The following is a 24942-nucleotide window of genomic DNA, read 5'->3' on the forward strand; positions in this document are numbered from 1 at the left end:
AAACGGAATTGAGGCTAACAGGTACGTTACCTTTTTATTCTGGATATCCTGGTTCAAGTTTGGCTTAAGTCACACATGAAAATGATTTTGTCTGATGCTGAGCAGACTTTCCCATCATGAGAAAACTATATCATAATTCATCATGGCTGTCAGACCACCCAGTAAAGGCAGAAGCAAGGATGTTGTAAGTCATGATTTACTGGAAAGATTTTGAGGCAGCTGATTGCATAAGGATCACTAACATATAGGGCCTTATTACATAACGCTTGGCTATAGCTGCTGTTATTAGATAGACAAGGTGGATAATATCTTTTATTGGACCAAATTCTGTTGGGGAGAGACAAGCCTTTGAGCTTACACAGAGCTCTTCTTCAGGTCAGGGAAACTAACTCAGACCTTGGGTATGGCTACACTTGAGAGTTGCAGCGCTGGTGGAGGCTTTCCAGTGCTGCAATTAGTAACTGTCCACACCTGCAGGGCACATCTAGCGCTGCAACTCCCTGGCTGCAGTGCTGGCTGTACACCTGGGTCTGCTTGGGGTATAACGATTGCAGCGCTGGTGCTGCAGCGCTGCTCGTCGGGTGTGGCCACACACCAGCGCTGTTATTGGCCTCCAGGGTATTAGGAGATATCCCAGAATGCTTTTAACTAAATTACTCTCTTTGTTTTATGATGCCTCTCTTTGTTTTGTTGTGAACTCGGGGCTCCGGGAGCTGCTTATCTAAAAAACAAACACAGCTCCTGTTTGCTGTGATCAATCTGTAACTGACTGTGAACAATCAATTGAGATAACCCACTACCTTGCTGTGAATGAGGCAGGCAGAGGGATGAGTGTTTGCTTGAGGAGAGAAACAGCGGGGGCGGGGCAGAGAAAGGGAGTCCCTTGGAGCAGCTGCTTATCTGGTCTGCAGGCTGTTTGCAGTTAAGAGTAAATGAGGGGTCGGGGAATTTTTCAGATTTTGCAAGGCAGGGAGCTGATACACAGTGTCGGCTCCAAAAATCCACTCTCTCTCTCCCCCGCTCCCTGTCACACTCCACTCCATCCCCCTCTTTTGAAAAGCACGTTGCTGCCACTTGAACGCTGGGATAGCTGCCCATAATGCATCACTCCCAACAGTGCTGCAAATGCTGCAAATGTGGCCACACTGCAGCGCTGGTAGCTGTGAGTGTGGCCACACACCAGCGCTTTCCCTACACAGCTGTACGAAGACAGCTGTAACTCCCAGCGCTGCACACCTGCAAGTGTAGCCATACCCCTTGTCTACTTATGTGGCTCAGGGGATGTGAATAATTCACACTCCCTGAGTGACATAAGTTATACTGACCTAAGCCCCAGTGTGGACAGCACTATGTTGGCGGGAGAGCTTCTCCTGCTGACATACAGTAGCTACCACCAAACGTGGGAGGTGGAGTAATTAAACTGACGGGAGAGCTTTCCTGTTGGCTTAGAGCATCTCCGCCACAAGCCCTACAGCAGTGAAGCTGCATCGGTGCAGCTATGCTGCTGCAAGTGCTGTAGTATATAGATGTAGCCTCAGCAACACTGCTAAATACAAGGTGGAACAGATTGGTTAGCATAAGTAGTTAACACATATTTCAAGGGGCCATTCAAGATGGAGTGGCTCGTTAACACTTTCCTTTGCTAAAAATCCATAAAAAAAGAAGAAAGCCTTTCTTATCTAAATACACTCTTCTAGCTTAGATATATAAACTAAAGAAAAATAAAGATTGACTGGGCAAATGAATTTAGCTCATAAAGAAGTACTTAGACAGCCATAAGGGTTGCTTTTTCCATCACAAGGTCACAGATGCTCACAGTGGCTGTCTGAAAACATGAAATGAATTATTCATGGTTTAAATGAAGGAAATATGTTCTACCTGTACTATTTACCTCTTGTACTAAATTATAAAGAACAAAAGTATCTGTAAAAACTAAATAGACCCAAAGAAATTGCACAGGGTGGTAGAGGAAGAAGGGTAGCATACAAATGCACCCATCATTATGCACCATGACTTGGTCAAATTCCTACTACTTTCTTACCCCTTCTACTTCAGAATTGTCCTGCACACAGACTTTTAAAAAAAGACGGGGTTTAAAAAAATTCCCCAGGGGTGGGGGGGGGAAGGAATCACAAGCCCCTCAGGACAAGCATATTACTCATCTAATCTACTATATGATGTTGTTGTTGTCCCCTACTTTGCATTCCCTTACACTTCTCACAACACAAAGTTTTATTCCCTCCTCTTGCCATTTTTGTTTTAAGTTCCACGTGAGCTCTTCAGGACAGGGACAGGTCTTTTCTGCCTGTATAGCGTCATTCACACTAACACTAGCATAATCATAATCATAATGTATCCCAAACAGACCATGTATGCCAATATCAGGGGTCTGCACAGTGGGCTGACAATGGCCAAATCTCTAAATAAATCCCTTTTAAAAAGCCCTTTGTTAGCAAGTAGGGAGAAGCTGATCTTCTTAGTCTTGCTACTTAAGCTTGAGTGCCCTCATTTCTCAAGGACAGGTGGTTTAAGTTGCAGCTAGCCATGATGGGCTTGATCCTGCAAGGTGTCAAGCACTCTGGTGTGCAGAGTCTCATTGACATCAAATGGACTACTGAGCTCTTTAAAGTTAAGCATGTGCTAAAGTACTTTGCTAGAATGGGACCCAGAGTGTTGAGTACCTTGCAAGACTGAGCCCTATAGTGAAATTGACCACTAGGACTCCCCTCCCCTTCCCCAATCTATGTCTACACTATGGACCTTACAGCGGCACAGCATGTGGCTGCAGCTGTGTCGCTGTAAGGTTTCCTATTTAGCCTCTCTATGCTGATGGGAGAGTTCTCCTGCCAGCATAATTAAACCACCCCCAACGAGTTGCAGTAGCTATGTCAGCGGGAGATGCTCTCCCCCCGACATAGCGCTGTCCACACTGGTACTTTTGTCGGTGTGGGGTGAGTTTTTCCCACCCCTGACCAACCAAAGTTTTATCGACAAAAGTGTTAGTGTAGAAATCTCTCTCTGCTTGCAGGGAACATCAGAGCTGTGCTCTCTCTTTCCGTTCTTCACCCCCATGAAGTAGCATTTAGCAAGATGTCTAGTATATAAATCATCGCTGCTTTCCTCCCCTTCTCCTGATGTTTTGAAGGGCCATGGACTTGTGCTATTCTAAGTAGAAAAAATGGATGGGATTATGATGTATGTACTTTGCACAATATTGACATCAGCAACTAAAAGATGAATTTTGGAACATAAACACATTGGTGATATGGAGTCCATTGAGCTTTTCTCCTTTCACTTAGATCAGTGGTGTTAAATTGCTGTAAAACTGGTGTAGAAAGAGGAGAATCAGGCCTCTTGTAGGTAGCGAGAGAGCTGAAGGTCAATGGGCGAAAGCTGTTCATGCCTACAGAATTTTGTGTAAATTACACAGCATTCCTTTAAGGTTCATGTGCTTCTATGTAATGTAGTGTGTGTGTGTGTGTGTGTGTGTGTGTATATGTATATATATATAGATAATGGAGATGTGGGAAAGGGTATTGAGACAAAGCTACTAGCTGGTTAGGCTACTGTAGAGCTATTAAAATTTTCTTTCTAAAAGTGATAAATAAATGTTAACCATTTTGTAAATAAAATCCAAGATCTTGATGTGTGATTTCCCCCTCATTCCCCAATGAACAAAAGGGCATATACACCATCTTTCCCTAGGGGATGAAGTCCTTGAATTACAGACTGAATTTTAAACTATTCTAATTAACTTATGGTGGGAAAATGTAATGGTAGAAACAATGGACTAAATTCACCTTGGTTACTCTTGTACTGATGTTAGCAGGGTTGGCTGAATGTAATGGAAGGAGAGCAATATTTGTCCCAATATACTTATCTGTTCTAAGAAAGTATTTGCTTTTGTAACACCATATCTCAGCCATTCAAATTTGACTTTCCCTTGCTTTCTCAGTTCCAGGTTGGTGTCCTTGAAACAGACAGAGATGTAGGATATTATAGTGGTTTGAATATGGTTATAGAATTTATGGCCACTTTCATGTACTAGTAAAGTACCTTTTTAATTTTAGTTTACCTAATGTGAAAATATTGTAAACAAAATTAGCATAGTGTATTGTTGCAAGGTGCTTGTCACCATTTCTTGGAACAGATCCCTGGTATTCAATAATACTTTGTTGCAACCGGCAGCTGGTTTTGTCCTTGTAAATAAGTCTACAAGGGCATTTTAACAAATATCTGACATTGCTTGTCATGCATGAGAGAAAACCTTTGCTGGAGAGAGGATGATAGAAAACCTTTGCTGGAGAGAGGATGATAGAAAACAGCTGTTTCATAAGTGTTATTGGACTGAATAGAATGACTATAATTAAAATTACCAATTAGAAGGGTGATATCCTTTTTGGCTCTTAATAAGGCTAGACTGATGGGAACAGTCGTGTGTGTGCTGACTGCAAAGTGCTTCTGAAGGGGGGCAGATAGAGACAGGAAAAAATACGTAAAGGTAAGTATTACTAGGCAGGTTTCAGAGTAGCAGCCGTGTTAGTCTGTATCCGCAAAAAGAACAGGAGTACTTGTGGCACCTTAGAGACTAACAAATTTATCTGAGCCTAAGCTTTTGTGGGCTACAGCCCACTTCATCGGCTGCATAGAATGGAACATATAGTGAGGAGATATATATACACATGCAGGGAACATGAAAAGGTAGGAGTTGCCCTACCAACTCTAAGAGGCTAATTAATTAAGATGAGCTATTGTCAGCAGGAGAAAAAAAAACATTTGTAGTGATAATCAAGGTGGCCCATTTCAGATAGTTTGACAAGAAGGTGTGAGGATACTTAACATGGGGAAATAGATTCAATGTGTGTAATGGCTCAGCCATTTCCAGTCTCTGTTCAAGCCTAACCAAAAGAAGGTTGAGGAGGGATATGATTGCTCTTTATAAATATATCAGAGGGATTAATATTAGGGAGGGAGAGGAATTATTTAAGCTTAGTACCAATGTGGACACAAGAACAAATGGATATAAACTGGACACTAGGAAGTTTAGACTTGAAATTAGATGAAGGTTTCTAACCATTAGAGGAGTGAAGTTCTGGTACAGCCTTCCAAGGGGAGTAGTGGGGGCAAAAGACATATCTGGCTTTAAGACTAAGCTTGATAAGTTTATGGAGGGGATGGTATGATGGGATAGGCTAATTTTGGCAATTAATTTGGCAACTGATCTTTGATTATCAGCAGGTAAGTATGCCCAGTGGTCTGTGATGGGATGTTAGATGGGATGGGATCTGAGTTACTACAGAGAATTCTTTCCTGGGTGCTGGCTGGTGAGTCTTGCCCACATGCTCAGGATTTAACTGATTGCCATATTTGGGGTCGGGAAGGAATTTTCCTCCGGGGCAGATTGGCAAAGGCCTTGGAGGTTTTTCGCCTTCCTCTGCAGCATGGGGCACGGGTCACTTGCTGGAGGATTGTCTGCAGCTTGAGGTCTTCAAACCACAATTTGAGGACTTTCATAACTCAGACATAGGTTAGGGGTTTGTTATAGAAGTGGATGGGTGAGATTGTGTGGCCTGCACTGTGCAGGAGGTCAGACTAGTTGATCATAATGGTCCCTTCTGACCTTAAAGTCTATGAGTCTAAATTGATGGTAGTCAAGTTCAGCAGTTTCTCGTTGTAGTCTGTTTTTAAAGCTTTTCGGCTGCAAGATTGCCACCTTTAAGTCTGTTCCTGAGTGACCAGAGAGGTTAAGTGTTCTCCTACTGGATGTGATATATGCCATCATGTACCAGCAATGCCCCTCTGCCATGTACATTGGCCAAACTGGACAGTCTCCATGCAAAAGAATAAATGGACACATCTGACATCAGGAATCATAACATTCAAAAACTAGTAGGAGAACACTTCAGTCTCCCTGGACACTCAATAACAGACTTAAAGATGGCAATCTTGCAACAGAAAAGCTTCAAAAACAGACTCCAATGAGAAACTGCTGAACTAGAATTAATATGCAAACTAAATGCCATCAATTTAGGCTTGAACAGAGACTGGGAATGGCTGAGCCATTACACACATTGAATCTATTTCCCCATGTTAGTGTATCCTCACACCTTCTTGTCAAACTGTCTGAAATGGGCCATCTAGATTATCACTACAAAAGTTTTTTTTCTCCTGCTAATTGCTCATCTTAATTAATTAGCCTCTTAGAGTTGGTAGGGCAATTCCTACCTTTTCATCTTCCCTGTATGTGTATATCTAACTCCGTACTGTATGTTCCATTCTATGCATCCGATGAAGTGAGCTGTAGCCCACGAAAGCTTATGCTCAAATAAATTTGTTAGTCGCTAAGGTGCCACAAGTACTCCTGTTCTTATTACTAGGCAGGATCTTTGTTTTGACAGTAAATTCACCCTGACTCTTTACCACCGCTAATGCTGATAATAAGCTAAAACAATGTAAACTGGCTGATTAAATATAACAGGATTGTTCTTAAATCTGTCATCTTTGGTAGTATAGAAGTGTAACAAGAATGTTTGTTCTTATTCCCTAGTTTAAAATACCCCCTGTTGTGGGGACTGCTCCAGTGCTTGGAAGTAAATAAAACAGACCTCCTCTTTTTGAAGAGAAGTTCCATTTAATCTTTCTTCCTTTTCCTCTTGTTCTTTCTTCTGTATGCAAGTGGGACTTAGCCAGCTCTGACCTCATGTGTTGTAGTTCATCGGAAGCACAGAGAGGCCCATGTGGTTGTTACAGAGATAAGTGTTTTATTACGTTGACTTGGCACACACAGAAGAGTAATCAATACTTCTAGCTCTTGAGAGTCCTAGGTTAACTCATAAAGTGCTTTCCAACACTCACATGACAGTGAAAGCTTCCCTCTACATTTGACATTCCACTTCTGAGAGCTCTCTGCTTGCATAAGGGAGACCTGCAAGATATATAAATGTCATCTGCTTGCCCCAATAAATTCGGTTGTTCTAGTGTCAACCATCACTTGAATTTTAGCTGAGGGGTAAAAGTGTATTTATTTTGTATCCTAAGTTACATGGCATTAAAACAAAAACAAACAACAAACAAAACCTACATTAAAGAACTCAGGTTTCTCTGGGCATATGAACAATTTTTGAGAACCCTTAATCATACTGACACGAAAAAAAACTCCCTCTCCTTGTCATGCCCCTTCTGGTCAAATGTAGCATTGCAGGTACTCCCAGCCTTAGTTTATAGGTCTGGAGCAAGGCAGCCAATATTGTAAGGTTAGGATCAGTCTTTAAACAGTTAAACAATATCACACCCAGAATTTGGCTGTCTGCACCTTTAAACTAACGAACAAACATTGAAGGCAACTGCTTGGTTGCAGCACTTTAAGCCGAGCCCGTCTTATTGGTAGCTTGCCTGAAAGGGTTTTCCTTCAGCTGGGTGTGTCAGAGTACTGACGCATTCAACAGAAGTCCGAGAAGGCCTGATAGACTCTGAAAATACTCCCATAAACACTCTCCGCTGCAACAAAAGCCTGAGTGAAGTGATGGATTATATTACATCATGCCCTGAAGGTCAACAGACCATGGCTCCATTGGGTTAGTGGGCAGGGGAAATAGAATGCTAGCAACTTGGTCTCTCCTCCGACAACACACTGACTCTAGCTCTGAGCTGCTCAAATCTAGAGACTTGTTAGCACAAGCACTTTCAATAACCTCAACTGCTGAGGTACCCTATGGGGAAATAGATGATCTCTCACATAGTCAGAACAGGAGACATATAGAGCTTTCAAGATCATTGTCAGTATCATGAGTGGTACCCAAGCCTACCTTTGACACTTCCCTCAACTACCCAACATCACTTCTGCCTTATCTGGCTTGAACTTCAACCAACTTATCCAAGTCCCTATCTGAGCCAGTTAATGGGAAAATAGTGATACTACGTCAACTGGCTTCAATCAGAAACAAGAGATGTATTTCATCCAGCTGCCAATGACATCCCAGATGAAATATCTCATGATCTTCCCCTAGTAGCCTCATAGACACAGAATATAAATGGAGTCCTATAGAAACCCACACCTGTAATCTCTCAGGGCTTGGCTACACTTACATGTTGCAGCGCTGGTAGAGGCTTTCCAGCGCTGCAATTACACCCTGTCCACACTTGCAGGGCACAACCAGCGCTGCAACTCCCTGGCTGCAGCGCTGGCCGTACACCCAGGTCTGCTTGGGGTATAAGGGTTGCAGCGCTGGTTCTGCAGCGCTGGTCATCAAGTGTGGACACTCACCAGCGCTGTTATTGGCCTCCAGGGTATAAGGAGTATCCCAGAATGCTTTTAACTAAATGATTCCCTTTGTTTTGTTATGCAGCCTCTCTTTGTTTTGTTGTCAATTCGGAGCTCCGGGCTCCGTGCACCGTACCGGGAGCTGCTTATAGCTCCTGTTTGCTGTCATTAATCTGTAACTACTGTCAACAATGAAATGAGATAACCCCTGCAGGGGTTGAGTGTTTGCTTTGCTTGAGAGAAACGGGGGGGAGGGGGCAGAGGGGAGTATGTTGGATGCAGGTTGTTTGCAGTTAACAGTAAGGGGGTGGGAAAATTTTCTGATTTTGCACAGTGTCGGTTCCAAAAATCCACTCTCTCTCTCTCCCCCCCGGTCCCTGTCACACTGCCCCACACCCCCCTCTTTTGAAAAGCACGTTGCTGCCACTTGAATGCTGGGATAGCTGCCCATAATTCATCACTCCCAACAGCGCTGCAAATGCTACAAATGTGGCCACACTGCAGCGCTGGTAGCTGTGAGTGTGGCCACACACCAGCGCTGGCCCTGCACAGCTGGATGACCAGCGCTGCAACTACCAGCGCTGCAGATTTGTAAGTGTAGCCATACCCTCAGGCTAGAACAGTGTTGTACTGGAGGGTGTTAATGGCTGTCAGCAAGTTTATTTTTGATCTGTGAACAATCACAGCTCTGACTTGAAGCTGATGGATGTGCTAGCCACCTTTCATTCAGATGAGGAAGCAATTAAATGCCTCTTTCTTTCATGATAACTGAAAAGAAGCTACTACCCAAAGAACAGACCCACATGGCAAGTTCTGAGCAGAAGCTGAGATGTGTGGCCTGGGTTGTTCATTTTTGGGGGGGGGGGGCTTGCAGGGGGGAGGAAACTGGTTACAAATGGGAGGTTCTGGGATATGAATTTGGTTACAGCTGTCTGTCTGAGTGTGTGTAAAAGGAACCAGAAAGCCATGGAAGCAGTGTGAACATTGCCCTGGAAGGATGCCAGGAGAGAGCGAGCTTTTTTTGGGCACATTTCTGTCTGGAAAGGCAGGTTTGGAACTGTGAGCAAGGACACTGTCTCCTGTTGTTTGTTCCCCCTGTGTTAATGGAAAAAGAACTTTGTGTACATTCTTTCTAAATAAAAAGGATTGCACCAAAGAAACACCTGTCTCATATAATCAATTTCTCTTCCTCATGGAAGTAACCCAGCAAGGCCCTAAATATTGGCTAATTTATAACTACTTGGGCCAAGAGGCAACAATAACAATTGTCTAACAACATCCTCTGCAAATGTTAATGCTAGTATCCTGGCATTGGCAAGCAATTATTGTACCTCATGAGAGGCTGTAATTTGTCAACTCAGATTAAAAACATCTGAGTCAAAGATACATATTAGAATCCCATTGGAATGGCTAAGCCTTTTCTGATATGACCATTTTTCTACATACAGCATTATACAACTGAATTATTCTTTATCTAAATGTGTCTGTGTTTTGGACATGTGTGAATAGATGAAACGGTTTTGGTCAAAACTATGTAGACTCCTCAGTGCAGCTCTTGTTTGCATTGCTCACTAGATGGCAGCATCCTGTTATTTTTACACTTTAAAATGGCAGATGAGAGAATGTCCTACAATCAGGTGTAAAAAAAGTGATTATTTAATATCAGAAAGTATTTTTTCTAAGATATATGCTGGAAGAAAAGCAGCTATACTAAATACTCATTAACACGGACTATTCTGATTCCTCAGAATTCTCCCTAACAGTAAATGAAATCAACCCCATAAAATCTTTCATTAACAAGTCTTCTCCATTATGTTTCTGACTGAGCAGACTATTTTAATAGCACAAATATTCCCTCAATAAGAAGGATGTAATAAAATGGAGATAGCTATACAATTCTGGGTGAAGGAGAAGGAAATTTACAACAAAAGATACCTCTTAAAATGATCCATCTGGAGAATTGAAATTAATATTGGCTTCTAATTTCTGCTTTAACAATGCAAAATTTAATCCATTCTTCTGGGGACTTAAACAAAAGGCCATCAACTCTAGTCTGGAAATAGCTTGGTTGTGTATCGCACAATGGCCTTCATTCTTATGTCTTAAAATAGCTTTTTTTTACTGTTGTAGAAATCACTGTGCTGTATTTAAAAAGTAGGGTGTGTGTTCCAATATGAGTAATTGCTGATCTTGTCATTGTGGAATGTTAATATCCTCATCTTCTCCAGATGTCTCTATACGTTGCTATAAAATTTTAGAGAGCCACAGATTTCAAGTTCAACCTGTGCTGTTGCTACAGTTTTAGAACTTTCTTCTTGTGGTAATTTTTGCAAGTATTGTTGGCCAGGGGGATTAGCCCAGATATTGTAAACCAAATCAATCTGGCACCATTGCCCAAGAAACATAGGCACATCTCTTGACTCAGACCCTAGCGGGTTCATTTATCCTTAAGTGTCTATTGGTCAACTTTCAGAGTAGCAGCCGTGTTAGTCTGTATCCGCAAAAAGAACAGGAGTACTTGTGGCACCTTAAAGACTAACAAATTTATTTTAGCATGAGCTTTCGTGAGCTACAGCTCACTTCTTCGGATGCATAGAATGGAACATACAGACAGGAGATATTTATACATACAGAGAACATGAAAAGGTGGAAGTATGCATAACAACAGGAAAAATCTAATCAATTGAGATGAGCTATCATTAGCAGGATATTTTCCTCCTGCTAATGATAGCTCATCTCAATTGATTAGACTTTTCCTGTTGTTATGCATACTTCCACCTTTTCATGTTCTCAGTATGTATAAATATCTCCTGTCTGTATGTTCCATTCTATGCATCCGAAGAAGTGAGCTGTAGCTCACGAAAGCTCATGCTAAAATAACTAATAAATTTGTTAGTCTTTAAGGTGCCACAAGTACTCCTGTTCTTTTTATTGGTCAACTGCTTATTATCCCTTATCAGTGCTGAGATAACCTCTGCATGGTTCAAAGCTGAAATTTTTACACTGGAAACTCAACATTCAGTGCTTTGTTCAGATACTAATCTTTTTGATTGTCATACTAACAGATTCCAGAGATCCCTTAGGATCACCTAAAAGCTTGTGAATTAAATCCCATGCTTACAGAAATTGCCAAGCACTCGATAGCCAACCACTAACGTTACTCTGGGAGGCAAAAAGGAATCCATCATTACTTCCCCTCATCTACGTTTGAAAAAGAGGCCAGTTTATATTTCTCTCCATAAAGAACAAAACACACCCTTCCTATATGAGAGACTTATTTCAGGTTCAAGTAAATCAGCAGCAATAAAGTCTTTGAGAGCTTTGTGCACATCTCCTCTATAACAAGGTGTTAGAGCAGTTGTAAGAACAGCAATGGTTGCTATCTCTACAGACTGGTAGACTTCTTTAAAAAGGTAAAGGTGTAGCACACAAAACAAAAGCATAACAGTTTCAAGATACAACATGTTACGCTTAAACTGTGCCGTCCTGCCCTAGTTACAATTTAAGGGGTTCACATTCTTATCCTATAATTTTATCTATCTGTAAGGAATGAAAAAAATAAAGAAGTAGTAGTTTACATTTTTCAAATATTTATTGGAATGGAGTGGAGCTGACTTCCCTACAACTGCTGCTCTGTTCTTTAATGTATATAATAAAATTAAATACATCACATTAGCCCTTTAAAAAAAATGCTATGGCTATTTTCTTCAGCACAGCCGTCTAAAAGTTCATGTAGTAAAAAACATTTATTGGCTGGTACCAACTGTGCAATTGATTTGAAAATAAAATTTTATCTGTATATTCTTTCCTTGCTGTATGCACACAACTCTCATTAATGCTGCAAGGCATTCTCTGAGTTTAAGCGATACTATAATCCTAATATTGAAATTGATAGTTCAGAGTCTTTTCATGGCTGCTGCCATTTTACCAAAATGTATATAATTTGTGATAAGTACTGGGTGAGAGCCAGCGTTAGATCTATCCTGCTTTTATATTGGTTTAATAGAAGAAAAGCACTGTTTAACTTCAAAGATTTTAAGACAGCAGGTAAGAAAAGTAAGTGTTGGGTAAGCCAGCCCTGCAACTAACTTTATTAAATGAACCAATTACATAGGATCTGTGCTGTATCACAGGAAGAAGAAATGTCTTAGATGAAAAAATACTGGATACCCAATCTGCAACAATAAACTGGGGGGAAAAAAAGCTTGCTTCTAGTTTTTTTAGTACTATTTTTCCATGACTATTTGGCTGTTGGCTCCAGAGCTGTGACACTGAGAAATCTTTAGATTAAAGGCAGATTTTTAGTTATCACTATTAAAACTTAAGCTTTCTTTATTAAAAAAATAATCAGCATTAGGTGAATTAAATTTCAGTCCAACTGGGTGTTAAAGCTAAATGCTGGCAATAGGTACTATGAGAAAGTATTTTTAATTCACTCAGACACATAGGTAGGGATTAAGAGTGGTTTGGTCTTATATTTTCAGTCTCTGATCTGTATCAGGTGTCTGAAAAACAGTACTTTGTTACAATTATTATTTATTATTAATTATTTGTATTACAGTAGCATTTAGGGCCTCATAGGGCTAGGCAATGTGTGTGCAGACTAGAACATATTTTCTTGGTTCTTATCTGTCTCACGTAAAACTATAATGGGAGCTTCCATTGTGCAAGGGTCTAAATGGTCAGTCTGCCCATATTCCTCAAGTCTTTGGGGTCCCAAAAATCCTTCCTCCCCTTTTCTCCACTCTGAGTAATGCTTCAACAACAAAGGAAAATGTGTGTACTGGTCAATTCGATCTTGCCCCCAACTTCCTCTACCACTTACATCAGCTCTCAAGCAGATTTTGACAAATACATGATTTTATTCTACTGTGTAAGAAGGGTTTTCATTTGACACTGTGTCGTGGTTCAGGGTTTGCTGTATTTTTGGCCCCTCCCTCAGTCTTTCCATGGGCATCCCTTTTTGACATGCCCAGCGCCTGCACTTCTTTCAGACTGCAATCCTGTGATTCATCCCACCTTTAGACTGGGGCTCCAGGCTACAGCACCCCGGCCCTGTTCACCACCTGTGTTTCCTTATCAGGCCCAGCTGGGTTTGATGCCTGCCAGACACTTCCTTGTAGAAGCTGTGATCAGCAGGAAAATGCAGTGACACCAGAACTAGTTTATTTTTCCATGGGAACATAGCAATCAGAGGGAAAAGAGTTAAAACAGCAAGAGGCGTACATGTGTATTGACTTACCTACAGCTTAGCATTTTCCTCAGGACTTAGACAGGCCCAACTTATTCCAGGTACCCTATCTCCTGGAGACCCAGGCTTCTGTCAGCTTCTTGCAGACCCTTGCCTTTCCCCCCCTCTTCATCAGGGCTGTCTTTTAACAGTTTCCAAATTCTTTGTCGACTGTTTCCTGCTTTATATCCTTTAGCCAGCAACACCGTAATCTGCAAACAAACAGAACGTCACATAATAATCATACAAATATTACAGATATCTCTCATGTTCTTCACACACTACAATTTTGTACATGCTGTAGAATTAAGGATCTTTACATTATAGAGTGTGCAATTATAATTTTACATGAAACAGATTGAGCTATTTTTAGACTGTGTGTGCATAGTGCCTGGCTCCATGGGGCCCTGATCCTTGGAGCCTCTAGATGCCAGGGGCCTCTAGAACAAACTCTTGGATAAATTATCATTTTCATCTAAATATTATTTAAAAGGCAGTGAGTCTATCCCAGGATCGGCAACCTTTGGCACGCTGCCCGCCAGGGTAAGCCCCCCGGTGGGCCGGGCCGGTTTGTTTACCTGCCGCGTCTGCAGGTTTGGCCGATTGCAGCTTCCACTGGACACGGTTCGCCATTCCAGGCCAATGGGAGCTGCGGGAAGCAGCGCAGGCCAAGGGATCAGAGGCGGCTCCAGGCCCCAGCACGCCAAGTGCGTGCTTGGGGCAGCATGCCGCGGGGGGCGCTCTGCCGGTCGCCGGGAGGGCGGCAGGCGGCTCCGGTAGACCTCCCGCAGGCGTGCCTGCGGAGGGTCCGCTGGTCCCGCGCGGCTTCGGTGGAGTCACGGGAGGTCCACCGGAGCTGCGGGAGCGGCGACTGGCAGAGCGCCTCCTGCGGCGTGCCGCCCTGCTTGGGGCGGCGAAATGTCTAGAGCCGCCCCTGCGAGGGATGTGCTGGCTGCTGCTTCCCGCCGCCCCCATTGGCCTGGAGCGGCGAACTGTGGCCAGTGGGAGCTGCGATCAGCCAAACCTGGGGACGCAGCAGGTAAACAAACTGGCCTGGCCTGCTGGGGGCTTACCCTGGTGGGCCGCAGGCCAAAGGTTGCCGATCCCTGGTCTATCCTTATTGTGCAGGTATTATTTTGGATAGAAGCACCTTTTCACATATGAAGATATATATACTTTTAAAAAAATTTCTAGTAGGTAGCCAGGTTGGAGGGGCTGGCAAAGGTTCTAAGCAGAAGCTCTTTAAGGGAGCAGGGGCACGCTGCTTAGCTTTAGAGATAATGCTATAATCTTAATTCCAATAAAGTTCATTGTCGGAAGGAAAGGACACTCTCTCTGTATTCTCTTTGCTGCTGTCATATGCCATGAGGTGTCTCAATATTTCATTAATCATATTACTATGCAAATCAAACTAATCAACATGGTCTCTTTTTTTTTTTTTAAGTGCTTTGGAAGCTGGCATGGAAACCAATCTCCTAGTGACATCAGAATTGTAAAGTACTGGGAAGAAAATCCGTTCTTGAATGGAGCAACAGAAACTAGGTTTTAAATTGAAAATGAATGTTATATCCCTCAAGAGAGGGAGGGACTGCCTTGTGTTATTCAACAATAGCTCTGTGGAGTCATGCTGTTAAGTGCTAACCAGCCCTTTAGGCAAGAGGGGTAGGAGTTATGATGACCCAGGGTCTTGAAGATGGAGGGCTGTTTTCATTGGATCATAGGACTCTGTTAGTGGGGAGTGTGAGGTACAGATCTCTTTCTCCAGCAGTGAAAATGATGCAGTCAATTCACTGTAGTTTGAATAATTCTGGACTTTCACAACCAGCATGGCTTGCTTGAATACCCATTTTATTTTTTTATATTCAGCCCCATGCCAAGGATGTTCTGGTCCCAGTTTGATGACTGAAATCTGCCCTCCTCCCTGCTTGTGTGCTGCAAAAAACCTGACAATCACCACTAAGTAATTAGCTCATCACAGTCTATCTGCCTTGATTCTGAGCTCACTGTAGACACTTGTAGGTAATTTTAGTTTGCTGTCTCTCATTAACAGCCACGATTACAGCAAGACAGCAAAAAATACGCAGTGCTGTTTCTGTGTTAGGGAAATTCACACCCAACGACATTTTGTGAATGTAGTTAAGGAGGTCAATAGGCACCTTTGAGTTCAAGTCACCTTTAAAGATTTTCTCGTAAAAACTTGCGAAGAGCTTGGTCTTACTCTCAAAACTCTGAGTTTAAATCCTCAGGGTAGCTGCTTCCTAGGTTTTGAGCATGCCTTCACTGATGAGACTTCAGTTTCTTGCCCATCAAAAAACCAATCCTTTCTCTGACTCCATTGTACTTATGCAGCCTATTATCCAGTTGTGTTAATACTGAGCCTAAGATGAGGCTGAAAAACTCACATTCAAGAACTCTTCAGGACTGATGACCTTTCATTAGTTTGCCTGGCATGACTTCCCTCCTTCAAACTCATTTCTCTTTGAATGGTGTGGATATTCCTAACATTTCAGCCTGTGAAGAAGCAGCCTTCTTATGTGCAATGAACCTTGCAGACTAATTCTGACAAAGTGTCTTGAAGGCCACCAATTAAACCATGAGCCATTTGAATGTCAGGATCTGAACTCTGCAATTTTTTGTTTACAGTGTTAATTTTTTTATAAGAAAATATACCACACCTTGGCCAAAACAAGAAATGAAAACTGAAATGTTTGTTTGTAAGCTATTGGCTTTTGACTTAATTTCTGGCATAAAATAATGTGAAACCTTGATCTCATCTAAAGCATCAAGAATGCCTTCAGTCTGATTTTGTAGTGGATGAATTGCCTCTACCCTTGCTGACCATCTTGTCGTGCTTCAGCATTTTAATGTCATGCTAATATGTTTTTTCAACACATCCCAAACACTAGTAGAAACAGAAAACAGGGTATACAGTGTTAAAACAATTTTAAAAAGTAGAACAGCCATTGTAGCAGCTTCTCCAACAAGATTCAGTGAGTGGATAGCATCTGGGATGAAGGGTGCATACTGATTTACCTGCTGAATTCAATTTTGAACATCACTGCATGCTGCAGCCATGTTAGTTCTGTTCTCATAGCATTGTCCTCTGCAATCAGCCATCTTTTTTCACTTCTCTAAAACAACCTCCATAATACCCTTCCCTGTTTTGGTGTGGATGCCAATGAAATCTACAAAGCACTAAACAGGACCCTGAACACACCATTCAGGATGCACTAAATAGAGAAGGCTAGGGCCTTGTGACAGAACTAAAAAATGAGAAGTATACCTCCCCAAACAAACAATCACCCCCCTCCCAAAGCCCTTATCCTTTAAGGGCCCCTGATAGGCCAAGGCTTGGTTTCACTGGAACTGTTTTGAATCCCCCTTTATACAGTTCTGTTTATATTTAGGATACCGTGAATTAGGAGGTCATATTTTTCATGACGCGACAGCCCCCAATAAAGCTTGAGCCAGCGTTATGTACATGTTGTGATAAACTGGGAAAAGTGTATATTATTTTTAAGACTATTATGTGTGGTATTGTGGCCTGCCTGAATGCATAGAGCTAAATCCAGTTCCATAGCCAGGACATCAACACGGGGAGCAGCCTGCGTGATGAGAGGGGCAGTTGCCTTCAGAAGTTCATAGACTGAGTGAAACACGCAGTCTCAGTCAGAAGCCTTTTTAAAAACTTTGTTCTTGTGAAATAAGAAAAAATAAGATTCCTATTTATGTGATTGTTCAGTATAACAAATATTCAAGCATTCAAAACGTTCAAAGATTCAGAAATATAAAAGTAGAGCTCTTCACATAAAAGTTCTGTGTAAAGTATAGACTGTTCATGCAACTAAAGCTGAAGTCTGATAATAGTGTCTGAATTCTTCCTCAAAGACATCCAGTTTCTGTTTTAAGGTCAAATCACTTTCATATGACAGGAGTTAGAGGTTTCTCTCTCTCTCTTTCTCTCTATTTGTATGGATCATGCTCATCCTTAAGTGTGATAATATTCTTTTCAAACAAGAAAAGGAATTCTTACCACCTGTAGTTGATGCTCTGAATAATAAGACCACTATATGGGAAAAATATACGGGAAAGCCTCCTTTAATTCCTTGGCAGCATTTAGAACATCTTCAAATTCTTTGCAATGTCTCTTATCTATCAGTGGCTTAAATTCAGCCGTTTCAACTTTCACCTTCATCATATCTAATCCAAGCAAGTCAATCAAAGCATGCAGTGATTCCAGTTTCAAGAAGTCTGAAGAGCTGTTAGAATAGATTGCTGACAAGCTTTTATATAACTTGGAGTTATTCTCAGAAAATCTCCTTTGCAATTCACCACTGGTTTCATCAATCTGTTCATGATAAATCTGGGACTGCTTATGCTCATTTGCACTTTGGATTCCTGCTAAGTGCTCTGTGACTCTTGAAAGTTGAAACCTAGAATCTTGAAACTTTTGGGGAAATACCTTGGCTCTTTTGGTGGAACAATTTAATGTTGATGCTTCATTACATGCATCTCTCAAAACAGGGTGCCTGGACAAAATCTCTGAGAAAAAACCTTCAAAAGTCTATCTTTTGTTGATGTTCTTCAGAGGCCATAGCAATCAATTCAACTCCTTTAGCAAGGTGCATTATTTCCTTTTGAAGATAGTTGTTCACAAGAGCAAAACATTCAAAATAATTCTCATAACCTCAGCTAAGAACAAGAATTCAGATGATTTTGCAACTTCCAACAGCCCTCTTGATTCATTGAACAGATTGCCATATCCAGTCACAAAGTTTGGCAGATAACTCTGAATCTCTTCCAAATTATTGAGGATTATTTCCTAGGTTTTCAGGTGACCAGTTTATCTTGTTTCTCTGAGTGTTTGCAGATGCTGGCCTTTGTACAGCACACTCACTTCATGCCTGCGAAAAAATTTGTATAGAGACTTATAACTGAGAAAACATCTGCCATTGCTGAGTTCTTCTCACACATGAATAACCACCAGATGGAACTGGTGATTCAAGCACTGCTTGTAAGGTATTTGCTTGTGTAAATTCTGGTGTAAATGCATTTGTAAACCTCTTTTGCACCCTGACATAACGTTGGTTCCCTCAAGGTAAGAACCTAAAGTAAAGTCGAGTTCATGGAGACCCAGTTCATGAAGGTCTTTCAAAATTTGTTGTGAGGCCATGAAATTGGGCTACTCCAATAAGTCTCTCCGTGGCTTTTGCTATTAGTGTAGCGTAAAACAATGGACAAATTTCCTACATTGACAGCATCCCTTGTATCACATCTCAGGGCTTGGCTACACTGGAGAGTTGCAGCGCTGGTGGTGGCTTTACAGCGCTGCAACTCACTCACCGTCCACACTTGCAAGGCACATACAGTGCTGTATCTCCCTGGCTACAGCACTGGCTGTACTCCACCTCTGCCTGGGGAATAACGACTGCAGCGCTGGACTGCCAGTGTAAACAGTGATTAATCTTACTACGCTGTAACTGACCTCCAGAATTTTCCATAATGCTTTTAACTAAAGAACTCTCTTTGTTTTGTTATGATGCCTCTCTTTGTTTTGTTGCAAAGAATCCTGTGGCACCTTATAGACTAACAGACGTTTTGCAGCATGAGCTTTCGTGGGTGAATACCCACATCGTCGGTATTGCATGACTTGCATCCAACGAAGTGGGTATTCACCCACGAAAGCTCATGCTGCAAAACTTCTGTTAGTCTATAAGGTGCCACAGGATTCTTTGCTGCTTTTACAGATCCAGACTAACATGGCTACCCCTCTGATATTTGTTTTGTTGTGAACTTGGGGCTCCCGGAGCTGCTTATCTAAAAAACAAGTTTGCTGTGAATGAGGCAGGCAGGGGGATGAATGTCCACAGCTAGTGTTTGCTTGAGGAGAGAAACAGCACGGCAGCCGGGGGGGAAGGCAGGGAAGGGAGTCCATCGGAGCAGCTGCTTATCTGGTCTGCAGGCTATTTGCATTTAAGAGTGAATGAGAGGTTGGGGAAGTGGTCAGAATTTGCAAGGCAGCTGCTGACACAGTGTCGGCTCCAAAAATCCACTCTCTCTCTCTCTCTCTCTCTCTCCCCCACGCTCCCTGTCACACTCCACCCCACCTCCCTCTTTTGAAAAGCACATTGCAGCCACTTGAACACTGGGATAGCTGCCCATAATGCACCACTCCCAACACCACTGCAAATGCTGCAAATGTGGCCACACTGCAGCGCTGGTAGCTGTCAGTGTGGCCACACTGCAGCGCTTTCCCTACACAGGTGTACGAAGACAGCTTTAACTCTCAGCGCTGTACAGCTGCAAGTGTAGCCAAACCCTCAGGCAGAAGCACTTGACATCACCATTTTCCTGAATATCTTCAACGATATCTTCTATAACCATCTTAATATCAATTATTTCATTCTGAATTTCAGCAGAAATGTACTTTGCATTTTTTGGAATGGTTTTCAGCACAGCCATGAATTTTGGATCTTGTTCTGCAATAAATTTAAGTAGGTTGATGAAACTTCCTGATGAATTGTTCAGAATAAGGTCTAAGTCCTTGAAGTTTATGATATCTTGATCTTCTCTCAGGGGCAACTCATTTATCATAGCAAACTGGATAATTTTTGCCACAGTTTTTAAATAGTATCTGTTTATTTCAATTTGAAAGGATGACACCAAAACAGCAATTGTGGCACCTGGAAAAGGAAGTTATGATAAAGTAAATATCATAATCAAATTAATAATCCATTAATGCTATTGAGCAAATGAACAAAAAGAAATAACAAAATTAGTAAATTTTTGATATGCTGGATCTACCACATCAAATTTTGGAGTTTTCCTTAAGAGAAAGGATTTAATATTCATAAGTGCTGACAAGCCTGTTTTTTAACCCTCTTGGCATGGTGACTTCTGATTTTTCAGGTTTGGGAAAATTTCCTTCATTCTTAGTTTTCCATGACAAGGGTCATCTTTTCAGTTTCAAGTTGTTTCAGTGTTTTCCCTTTAACTGTAATGGTCCATAATTGTCCTTTCTTGGGTTGTACAATGCTAAGTACTTGGAGTTAGCCTCATTGTCTGGTTGGTAAGGCAGCCCCTCAGGAGCAGAATGGAGAGACAGGAAGATTAGGAAGATAAAAGAATCAGCAAGCTGGAAACAGAATGTCTGTACTAACTAAGTTAAGAACCAGGAAACCATTTACAATGGATGAAATAACAATGGATAATAAAACCTGGAACGTAAGATGAGGTAAAGAGAGAGTCATGAACAGATCGTGCAGGGACAGAGCATGCTGTACAGGGGTTGGTTCCTACAAAGTAACCAAGCCAATCTCAAACCTGTAATGCAATATATAGTGAAAGTAAAGTAATGTAATGTGTAAAGGTATATAAAGAAAGGGAGATTCAGTGTAACTTTGGATGTGTGGTATACTCTCTACCAACCCTGTACATCTGAGTCTAATCAACGCTGTGTAGCTTTAGTGTATGCCAAATAAAGGAGTTTGAGTAACAAGACTGGAGTCGAACTGAGTTCTTGGGGAACCAAGTGGAAAAGGTGTTGGGGAAACCCCAACGTAGTGATCAGAGTCCATTCATCTGGAGCAGGTAATGTATAGTTTCTTATATGTGTAGCTTTGCTGTCAAGGATCGCAACACAGCAGTTTAGCAATGTCTAAATGTAAACTTGAGAAGGTTTCCAGAGCACTGGGGAGTGACTAGATCTAAAGGAGGTCACTATGGACTCCTCAGGGAAGTATTAAGAAAAGACTGGGGCTGGGTGCAAAAGGAACTCCAACAAAAGTGCTAAATAAAAAATGCAAAACAAAGAAGCAAAAAACTTGTTGCAAAAACTAATCCTGAACATTAGGAGCCCTGTTTAACAAAAGTAATTTTTTTCTCTCTAAAAATAAATAAATAAATAAATAAAATTGGGGTGCCTAAAAAAACCAAAGAGAGATATAAGGTACTTGCCATGCAGTCTGACGAGGTATTTTAAAAGAAAATTTAAAAGGTATTTTAAATACTTGTGTACAAGAATGCTTGGTAGCGAATAGAAAGCACGTTAAATGTCATTACGATTTTAAAATAAAACCCATGGGCAACCAAAAAAAAACAATTGTAGCTAAAAATAAGTGCATAAAAAGCAAAAAGCAAATCCACTAAAAGAAATCTGCTAAAACTGTGTCACTATGAAAAATAAGTAAGTAATTTTTAAAAAAAGTAAGAAGTTAAATTTTTTTAATGCAAGTGTTAAACTTTACTACACCAGCCTGCTTAATTTTTTTATTTTACTATTTTGTAAAGGTACTAAACCTAACATTCAGTAAAAAGGGAAAAGAGAATGCTTGGTTTAATAATAAAACCTGGTTATGGCATTAGAACTCAGTGCAGCCTCGCTTGGAGGAAATCTGATAGTGAAACAAATTATGCAAGGAGAGGACAGGTGGTGATGACTACCACCACTATCTCATAAAGACCACCAGGTTCAGATCATGCCAAGTTTTCATAAGAGACCTTATCTGACATATATTTATACACAATAATATTGTATACAACCAGTTGATTCAATTGCATATTCTGTGGTTTCCAGACCCTGATGCCCTCTTGGGGTGTCTGGAACATGATTGTCACAAAAATGTAGAAATAACAAAACATTACCTGTAGCTTCTCTTTTCCTTCATGCAGTCAAATCAGTGGACTAAGCAATTTTCATGTTTGATTAAACGTTTGCCTTGAGAGTGCATTTTTCCAATTGCAAAATCTATACTGAATAAACATCATATCAACTCCCATTCCACCAGCATTGCAAGGTTAATGTCACAGTCCCTGGAGAATCAGATAGTCCATCTAAGGTTTCTTCTGGGCTATAGAGGAGCATTACAGTTTGAACCAACCCATCCACGCTCTCTCATATGCCCTTTCTCTCAATTCAAAAGGCACTCTTCTTCTTTTTCCTCTGAACAGGTAGATTTTTCACACTCCTGAGCAATATAGCTGCGTCAAATTAACTTTAATGTAGACCTGGTCTCAGTGTTGCGAGTGCTGTCCAGTCTTTGAGAAATGCAGTGTTAGTTTTGTGGTATTTTTCCTTTTGGGGGGGACCCATTGCAAACAGTGGAAGAATTTGCTTTCTGCCTTAGCCTCTGTAACTAGAGTCAATTCCTGGGGCAGAGTTACTTCCTGGGAATAGGGCATTGGTGTTTTGGCTGAGATTCCTGAAAGAGGAGATTGCCTGTGTAGTGTTTGACCATCTCTGTTCAGTGTAAAAGAAGTTACACTAAGAAAAAGCCCTCACTCTGCATCACTCTTCTGACACAGTAGTAAACCCACATGCAGGGTGCTCTTCGTCTGCTACCACTTGACAAAGGCATGCCATGTTTTCAGTTTCGGTGTGTGGTTTGTATATGCAGCAACATTCTAAGCAGACTAGAATAATTATTTCACTTTTGAGCTTAAAAATTATTTAAAAAATGCCTCTGCTTCAGTGATTTCATTTTCAACATCTGGAAGATCAGTTCACTTATTGGAAAACCTTAGGTAAAATCTCAAATTTATGTAGCAAATTGATATTGACATTAAGCAGGCTTGACTGTACCTCAAGTTATTGGGTTTTATTCCCCTGCCAATAGAAATAGTGTACATCGCAAATTACCCACTGTTCCCATCTGACTTGTTACTTTGGTACACATATTTGAACAGCTCACCACATGAATGTTTATATTTAGCAAATTATTTATTAAAGTGGTGGCTCATTACAGTCAAGCATTCTTCAACACATTCAAATTCTGATCTCAGTGCTCCTACGCTGATCCCCAATGAGGGCTTTGCTGATGATATGATTACAGTGAGCTCCTGGAAATTGATTGCTTTAAGAATGAGGTAGGTTGGGATGCACCTTGTAATGAGACCAGTTGAGTCTTCATTGTTGGGAGGAGGCGAGGAAGAGAAGTAGCTGTAACTCTGTCACTACTAGCACTGTACACACTTGTTTCCCCCACCAGGAGAATCCATTGCATAGACATCTGTCTAGATGACTTTTATTTCAGATTAAGGAAAATAGTCCCCGGCTCCCGTCCTGCCCCCTCAAAAATCAACAGAAGTCTCCATATGAGATGTAACAGGATTAGGGGGAGGAGTATGGTAAAATGGCACCCTACCTCACCCTAAGTTATCTCAGTGGGACGAGAAGCTACCCGTCTCTCACTGCCCCAGGCATTACCCAGAGAAACAGGCTGGCCATGGTTCCCCACCTATGGGAAGGGGTGGGACATTAGTAACTCCAGAGGACTTCCTTTCCCCTGATCTGTCTAGCGACACACCGACGCTACTCCAGCAGGGTCTTTCCTACTGGGTCCCCAAAATACTCTGGGATTGGGTTTAAGGCTGCAAGCCAATTACCTTCCCTCTTGAGGGTAGAGTTGCCAATTTTGGTTGGATGTCGTCCTGGAGATTTAATCACATGACATAATCTTAAATTAAAGATTAATCTTTAATTCCTGGAGACTCCCGGCCAATCCTGGAGGGCTGGCAACCCTACTTGAGGGACATCACAGCTGCTTGTGAGTTCCCAGGGCTGAGCCTGAACACTGGAGAATATGGTGAGGAAGATTCCAAATTGCACTGCCCTCTCTCATCATGGTACTTCCTCCATGCTTGTTCCTCTGACCTGTGTCAGATCCATCTGTGAGGTGAAGGGCTCCCACCTAGTTACTAAATTCCAAATAAGTAACATACCCTTACCAGCGTATTTGCTTTGTCTTGAATTAAACTTAAAAAGGGCGCACACACACAAACCACCAAATCAAGTAAAACAGATTTATCTTTCTCAGAAACAGGAGAAAACCTGTTAGCAGGTTTCAAAATATACTAAGCAGCTGAAAGGTTTTAAAATAGACTAAACGAATCCTAACACTACTTCCTACACCCAAATGAAAAGGCAAACTGAGCTATTTACTCTATATGTATACATACAAGCCCCCCGCCACTCCACTATAAACGGTAATAGTCCCTTTTGTGGAGTGGTGAAACTCGTCTCTTTGGTTTGACAGCCCCAGAAGGGCTGTGTGAGGAGAATAATGCCCCGCCCATCAAGTTATAGCTTCACTCGGAGTTCCACACAAATTATCACAGCAGTGTTCACACCTGCCCCCCTTTTCTTTTTTTTTGTGCAACCCCCAAATCTTCCTCTACAAGGGAGATGGTGGTTTGAAAGGTCATTAGATGTTCCCCAGCTGGTTTTAGTGAATGGAGAAGATCAAGCTCCCAAGCAGGCGAATACACTGGCTGAGTCCTTACTGGGGGAATGGTCCCACTCCTCCCTCCCCCTCAACAGTTGACTGAAAAGGAGAAAAAAAGAGACCACAAAAAACCCCTGTCCTCTTCTGAGCTCTGGACTCCCCTGCCTGTTGCGAGGTGGGGCTGCCATTACCTGAGCTGTGCCCAGCTCATAGAGGTCTTTGCCTCAGGA

The sequence above is a fragment of the Mauremys mutica genome, chromosome 1 (assembly GCF_020497125.1).
Source record: "Mauremys mutica isolate MM-2020 ecotype Southern chromosome 1, ASM2049712v1, whole genome shotgun sequence".
NCBI lineage: Eukaryota > Metazoa > Chordata > Testudines > Geoemydidae > Mauremys > Mauremys mutica.